Here is an 8,893-nt window from a genome sequence, read left to right on the forward strand (position 1 = left end):
ATAATAAATTACTGGTTACTGTCAAACACTTTAGAGGTCCTTCTCATTTAGATGCAAAAAAAATCCAACCTCCAATAACTGGAAATCCAGCATTACCATCACCTTGACATAACGGTCTCTCACAGTTGAAGGATATATACATATATTATCAGTAACATCATCTGCATATGTCTCCTGCTTCTTTAGCTCTGTTGCAAAAGAAATGTAGACTTCCCATCAATAACATCTTCATGTTACTGCAGATTGGAAACTACATGCTCACCCATATGGCTAATTTTAAACAGGCCTCATCTTCTGGTTTAAAAACATCATGCTTGTAAACGGGTCCTGTTGAGTCTGTGCTTTACTTCTATGATTAACATTTCCTTCTGTGAAAGCAATCACGACCAAATGGGAGAATGAACAGGGACCACAGATCTATGAGGAAATAGGAGTATCAAGTCTTGCGGAGATTCATTCTTGTCCTATTAATTCTAGACTCATTCAGTTCAAAGTCATTGACAGACTCCATTATTCAAAGGCAAAATTACACAAGATATAACCCGAGATCTCTCTGATATGTGATAAATGGAGCCTGGATGAGGCAAACCTACTTCACAGCTTCAGCCAAGATAGAAAATTACTGGTTGGAACTGTTTAAAACACTGAAGTTTAAAACTGAAGTCATTTATATGTATATTGAACCAGATCTTGTTTTTAACAAACTCTAACCAACACTGTACACCTGGTAGCAGAAGGTTCCTGTCAAAGGACAGACTCGTAGCGTTTGATAAGATCTGGCAGCCTCTCATCTGTTACCTAGAGACAATAAACATTTATAATAGCGATAGAGAGCTTATTGAGATTTGAATTTAATGCTAGTTGTTATTCATAATTAGAAAACTGTGAATGTAACTTTAATTTCAGGTAATACTTGTATTTTTTATATAACATACAATAAATAGCCTCAACTGAGAATAAATACTGTGTGGACACAAATATAAATTTGTTGATATTGATTTAGAGAAAAAAATGAAATATATTTTTTGTGACAATACTACATATACAATACAATATATGCAATAGGTAACAGTATTATAAATACTACATATGTGACCTAGGGGGAAAAAACACAATGAGCTGAGTGCTAAAACCACAAACTACAGAGATGACTGAGCACAGGCTTCAGGATGTGCGTCATTGAAAAGCAAGCAGACATTGCTATGTAAGTGCATCACACACACACACACACACACACACACACACACACACACTTCTATTGTCATGTTTTTATGACACTTCACTGACTTACAAGGAACAATGCTACATCATCCTTAACCCAAACACTGCCAAAAACAGTGGGTGTACAAATAACCTAAAATTCATCCAGAAAAGTGTCCTATGACAGAAACACACAGACACCTGCTGTCTGTTGGTTCTCGGACTATGGTTGGCATGTGTGCACAGAGCACAGAGACTCAGTGGCGCTCGATTCCTATTACACGCTCACAGAAATACCGCCACTGATGTGACGTGTTATATAAACCCAGCTCATTAGAAAGTACACAGCTGACTGTATTTGTATGTGTAGTGTATAGTGCTACATCAGTTCCAGAGCCTCACTGAGGTGCAGGCATAGCTGTTTAAAGACTCTACTGGAACTGGGATTAGAGTGGCCCTCGTCTCAGCGAGACAGTGGAGAGTAAACACATTCTGTTTGACACATACTGTAAAAGTAAGTCTTTATTTTATTTACTGGACCCACAAACACGTTACCCTTCAAAACTACAGTGTCAGCTTGTTGTATAGACTTTAATGTTTGCATCACTCAGTAGGAATAAATATCTTGCTGAGCTGAGAACACTCATACCACTGTATGATAAATACCGTATTATCTGGACTATAAGTCACACCAGAAGTCGCTTTTAGTAAAAATGGCCTTGTTGAACAGAAAAAAACATATATATAAGTCGCATTTAATTCTGCCAATGTCAGTGATAAGGTGAAGTGGCGTGTCCTCCTCCTCTCTTGGGTTGTCTGAATGCCGACACTCACTCCAAACATTATTTCAGCTGCAGACTTTATTACCTGGACGGCATTTTCACCTATGTTGTACTAGGAGTTATAGTTTAGCGTGAACATAAATTACTTTTTAGGCGATATAATATTATCTTCAGTTGAGTCAAAAGGACCACGAGCGCTTTCTAATGCTAATGACTACTCAACAAAACAAATGTGTAAATATACACATATAAGGTGCTTCGCTACATAAGTCACACCATAAGCCAGAGGCAAAAAAAAAAAAGCATGACTTATAGTCCAGAAAATACGGTAACTTATATAAGTTCCAACTAGGAGTTGGTTAGCTTAGCTTAGCGTGAAGACTGGAAACATGCAGGAACAGCTAGCTCGGCTCACTAATGAACAGATTGTTTGTTTGTTTATTTTGTAGGAAAACTAAAGTGTAAAAGTGACTATTTACAGATTTTTGGAAAGTTACTCATCCAGCTCTAAATATCATTATCTTTCCAGGAACATTAACTTTCTTGAATCTCTGCCAGTTGCCTTTTTTACTTTTCATTTCTGTACTGATTAAACTATTAATATATAACATGGTAATTAGTGAGCTTCAGAAGCAGTAGTAAACTATTTTCGTTTAGGGCAGATCCAGGCTAACAGTTTCGAGGGGTATCAATCCTCTCAACTCAGCAAGATCGCAAGATGTCAACCCATTCCTTTAATACTTTACTAGATAGCAGAGGTTTTTTTTTTAAGAGGTTGATCTCTATCCACAATTTGTATTTCAAATTACACTACAGCTTCAGAGTAACTTACACCACTGCTTATGAATCTGCCCATGTAGACATAACTATCTCCTTGATCATCAGTGTATGTAAATGTCTGTGTGCATGTGCGTACAAGAGATCGAATGACACCTCAACAAGTGAAGCTCATAAATATTAATGGCGACCTCATGAATATTCAGAGCACAGGCTATGAATATTTAAACTATGATGGAGCATGTGGCCGAGTGACTAGACAGCCACAGACAAGAAACAGACAAATAGACCTCCTCCTTTGCTTCTTAAGTGAGGGCAGCAGTGCAGCCGTTCTTTTCGGCTATATTAATTCTAATTAACAATGCATAACTCTTACGGTTTTGTTTTTATGTGAACTTTTGGCTCAGGGTAAGAATAATGCTGTTTATGATATTTTGAAAGAGGCTATCAGCATCTGGATTCAAATAGGAAAAACCAACTGGGTGGAGGTTTTCCAATTCAAACCCTGCAACCGGTCTCCATCACCTTTCTTATATAACATAATCATAATCATTTCTACCGTACATACTATTGATTTCTGTCCATATTATAGATCCACTACTAACATGTGATGTCACTTTTATATATATATATAACAATTAAATCCCTTCAAACTATCAGTATCACTAACTACCCCACATGTATACATGCATGTATGTATTTCCTACACTTAGTGCCTTATTTTTTAGATGCTAAACTACATTTTGTTGTACTGATACTATGATACAGCATCATTAATACTGAGTTTCATCTTAAAATAATGAACATGATCTACCCAGAGTCACAATTCTGCTTCACAACTGGTTTTATATTAATAACACACATATCACTATTGGAGAAATACAGCTGGATGTCATAAATTGAGAATCTGCATGTAAATATATGTGAACAACGTTGGGTGAAGGTGTAGAGAGGGATAAAGTAAAGCAGTGCAGATCTCTATGGAGCAGCTAGATATTAGGACGAGTCTTTAAACCAGGTTTCCGAGGCACAACTCACTGATTTCACAAAGACTGACAATGAACATTAACCCTAATTTGAAGTGGTCGTTATGATAACACCATTATGCAACACACTGTGTTGAAAACTGTAAAAACTGTACCTATAGCTGGATGTACATGAGGTAACACACACACACACACACACACACACACACACACACACACACACACACACAAAAAGTGTATGAAGCCCTGATGTAACCCTGTAGGGAAAGTGGATGGTGAATTTAGATGCAGTGCGTCAGCAGTCAGAATTACAAAACTATGAGCACAGTGAGAAATAATGTGGGTTCAAACGTGGGTTGGGCTGAGAGTGCACACTCAGACTGTGCCAGCGCAGAGCTAAAACAGTTAGGAGCTGGGGGGGGGGGGGGGGGGGGGCAAAGCCACGCAAAGCCACCTGACTGGTTTTATTTTCTGATCAATGAGAGTGACTCACTGTGGATCACCTTCACACTTTGGAAATCATCCAGGGTTTGTGCTCGGTGGGACAAGGCTCATACTTGATGTGCATACATGTGGCCACCTACACCTATAGTGTATCAGAGCATATAGGAAACGTGTGTGAAGGTGAAGGAAGTGCACCTGTTAAGTGATAGACCTCAGAGGAGCGATGGCTGTGTGGGTTTGTGGTCTATAACGGATGTTTGACAGGCTGATGAGCTCTGGCACTCACACACTGCTTCCTCCACACATTCTCCTCTCCTCTGCCTGTCTTCTCATCTCTTTAGGCAGTGGGCGTAAACTCCCTCCTTTTCTTCCTAAACACCGTCTTTCCATCTCCACTCTCTTCCCTCCTGGTTCCTCCAATCCTCCTATGCACGTTGTTTTCGCTCATTGCGAGTTTGACAGGTCTTCAGAGAGAAAGGGGAAAAAAAAAAAAAAGGAAAACGCAGAGAGAGAGGAATCAAACAATCTCCTCAATTAGACAGCCCACACAAACATACGTCTGAACTCTATACCATCTTCATCAGTTGTCGCAGTTTTCATCTTTCAGTCGCAGACACCTTTGTTCCTGAGTTGAAAACACACTGTTCACAACAAAGGCGGAGAAAACCATTTAGCTTTGAAGAACAGAAAGCTGCGACAAGCTTTTAAGGTTTATTTGCATCGAGAGGAGGGAGTCTCTCTTCTTTTCCTGCCTTAATTGACCCATCAGTTTGCCTGAAATTTGCAAAGGCTACACAGCAGCCACTGATGTGAGAACATTTACAATGCAAACAGATCTCTGCTGTAACATTTCCCCTATTAAAAGAGCCACATTCCAGCGAGTAGATGCAATTAATGAGGAAAAAGGGAGAATGAGGAAACCCAGTGTCAGGCAACGATTATGCCCACTAACTAAAAATGAAATGATTTTGTTCCTTTAAGGAAAAATAAGTTTGCAAGGTTTGAGTAGAAACAGGGACGCACAGAGTCCAAAAACCCTCCTTAAAGTTATGTCACTAACCAGGCTTTCTTTGTCGTCTGCTGCCTCTTTTCACATTGTGTGTGTGTGTGTGTGTGTGTGTGTCAGCACAAATGAGATTGTGTGTATTTCAGTGACAGCTCAAAGTCTGGTTTGTCAGAGTGGTCATACAGGACCCCTGAATGGTCAACAATAAGATGAGTCAATACTGTAGTAACACTGCAGCATACCTGGAGGGATTCAGACCTGTTGATGCAATCACCGGTGGATGTCTCAAGTTTTCTCTTTGCTCCCATCTGTCTCCTCTCCACTTGGCTGTCAACCTCTCTCGCAGCCCCCACTCCCATCTTTCCTCCCACAACTCCTGACTTCCTCTTCTCTCCGCTCCTCCTCGCTCGTTATGTACGGTTCTGCAAAAGTCTGTTCTTGGAGATGAAGAAAAAAAAAAAAATTATAATAAATTCAGCCATATTTTCATAAGTCATTCACACTATCTCATTGTGCTATTTTAGTCAGGCCTCTTCTTTCACATACGTATTGGAATTTTATCTTGCTTGTATGTTTTGTAATGTTATTTCATTGTAAAGCAAACAACATGTCAATACTGTTTTAATTCCATCATTATGAAGACAAAGATACTCTGCTACTGAACGGATTTTTTGAAGGGGCCTTCTGGTGAAAGAGCTCAGGACAATTTTAGTTCAAGTATGAAAACAAACAGGTTGTCATTTGAGGCATTTTTGTCAGGCAGCAGTGACAAACTTTCTTTCTGGCTCCATTTCCCCCCCTCCCTCATCAATCTTTCCTTCTTTCCTACACATACATCCTCCTACTCCCATTTCTTCTCTCAGGAACTCGCTCTTTTCCCTCCCTCCTTCCCTTCTTCTAATTCTCTTAATTTCCTCCATTTATCAGTTCGTTTTTCTCTGCATTTTAACTCTCATCTTGCATCGTTGACCTGGAAGCCTCCGAGCCTGTTCTTTCAGCCGTGGGCATCATGACCATAAGCTGAGTCGCAAGGCTATTTATATTTGTTCCTAATGAGGTGAGATTTCTCTCCGCCATAGCAACAGTCTCTATGGAGACCCTGCACTTGGATACCAGATCCCATCCTGTTTTAAATGTCTTATTATGGGCTGCGCCTTCCCCCGTGTATCATAGCCTAATTAATTCTGAATTATCACCCTTCGCCGTGTGAACAGCTTGAAATTACCCCCTTACTTTACCAGCAAGCCGATGGCATCAGCACAAGTTTACATCAGAAATACAGATCAAAACTTAACTGGTCAACCTGCAGCATCAAAAAGATCAATACTGAAAGCACTCAGCCACACAAACCTGATGCACTGCTCACTTTCTTTTTTTTTTTTTTTTTTTAATTGTCAACTTGTGCAACAAGCTGAAGGGAATGGAGACGTCTACAGGTGCTCTCATTATTTGATCTGAAAAACACACACAGGAGAAGTGTCTGTCTTGGCTGTGGTGCAAGACTGATGGGTGTGCTATTAATCAGAGCTAAGTGAGGAGCTGGTTGTAGCCCGAGACCCAGGTAGCCGAGCTCAGATCATTAGAAGAGCTCTCTGTAGCTGGGGTCACACAGGTGGTGAGACCTGCCCTCTCATTTCCTGACACAAAGTGAAACAACCAATCAATAAAACGTCAGAGCAACTTCTACAGAAAACCACAGTGACAAGAGCACACACACACACACACACAGGCAGAAAGATATACATAAAATATATACAGTACATATAATATATGTATACACACACACATGTGGTTGGCCTGTGTCTTTGTATTTACAGTAAAACTTGGAAATGTTCCCTGCTTTCTCCTGATGACAGACGCTCTGAGACAGCTGCATGCCCATGTACGCACACAAACACACACACACACACACACACACACACACACGCGCACACGCACGCACGCACGCACGCACGCACGCACACACACACACACACACACACAGGCCTGACAGGTGCTGCATTCTTATGGCATGTCCAACTCTGGCAGCTTGTTTTCCTCAGACCTCTCACCCTGTGTGATGACTCAGAGATGGGGAGATGAAAGGAGAGGCAGGGACGGGGGGAGGAGAGGGCGTGGGGTTTCTGACAGGAGGGAACGCCAGGCCTGAGGTAGCTTCAGCACAAGAAGGTTAAGTAAATCATATCATTAATGCTATGTTAAGAGATTGCTTTGACCTCTGCTTGGCTGTCTGCATATGCAAGTGTGTATGCGTCTGGCCTTTGTCCCACTAAAGCAGGTGGCAGCAATGACGTCCATCTTCTTCCCAGCAGCACGCGCACACACATACACACATACACTTTCTCTCTCCTCCTCTGTGCTCTCCGGTGTCAGTCCCACTAGATGCTATTGTGCTTCAAATTCACTCATATCAGGTGGCCGCAGTGTGCAGCTTGCTGACACGAGTGTGTACTCACATGCAAAGACACCCACACATGCACGCACACAGGCAGGAACACTGCACAGTGGACTTGCGTGATTATACAAGCAGAGCTGCTCAACCTGACAGAGGAACAAGCACCAAAATGGAAACACGAAAGAATATAAAAGGCTTATTTGCCCGTGTTGTATAAGCATGTTTCATCTTCCCACTCTCGCCTACCCTCACCCACACAGGTTAGATCCAATAGCTGGTGCCAGGCCTCTCTATCTTGCAACACAAACATCTCTGTGTGAAGGAATATTGCAGTCGAGTTCTTTTTCATAATCTCTTCCCTCCACACCCACACATGCACATAGTGAGGGGGTGAGAGGGAGACAGGGGGTAAAAAGGAAAGCTGGTAAAAGAAAATGAAAAGAGAAGAGGTGAGGGGGGTGGAGAAGGAGAGAGACAGAGAGAGATGGAAGTGCTCATGAGAGCCAGGAGGTAGTTGTTATAGTAACTGTGTCTCTATACCTGTCAATCAGAGCTATTTCAAGCATCTCGCTTCCATAAAAAAAAAAAAAAAAAAAAACACACACACACACATTGCACATACCTGGGGCAATATGATACTGATACTGGAAACTTGTAAGCCAATAGACTAATCAAATTTTTATTCCACATCATTCTTTCTCCCAGGACACTTGCATTGTTAGTGGCAATAAATAAAAGTAATCCCAATCTCTTTTTAACTCCAGTTAGTGCACAACAAAAATGACTGCATACATACTGGAGAGTATATTAAGGAATCACCAGCTCCTATCTATCTTTTGTCTGATGTCCTCCAATCAGCCATGGCAAATCAACTATAGTGTGCTCTCAACCAAACCACTTTTCATGAATTTGATTTTACTTTAAACTGGATGATTTTTTAACACTATTGTTAATAAAGGGGGCAATTGCTTCAGTAGCTTTTATACAAATTAACCAACTGTTTGTCCTAATGTTTACCTAACAGTTAACACTTTGATACCTTCTTTTCACACACTAAAAAAAAAAAAAAAAAACTTTTTTTTTTTGCCCCACATTAGTTCAGCTTCTCCACAATATTGGTGTTGTGCCTTGGCTAATGCAGTAGCCCCTGGGATACAATATGTTTGCAGAAATTGCGTGTAATTATGATAGCCATAGCCAAATAATAATAATAAAAGTCTTAATTCAGCCCTATTGTGGACAAACACATGGTGAGGAGGAAAGTGGTGAGAGAAAAGTGGGGGAGTAAGAATAGTGTGAGCAC

This window comes from Mastacembelus armatus, chromosome 11, assembly GCF_900324485.2.
Source record: "Mastacembelus armatus chromosome 11, fMasArm1.2, whole genome shotgun sequence".
NCBI lineage: Eukaryota > Metazoa > Chordata > Actinopteri > Synbranchiformes > Mastacembelidae > Mastacembelus > Mastacembelus armatus.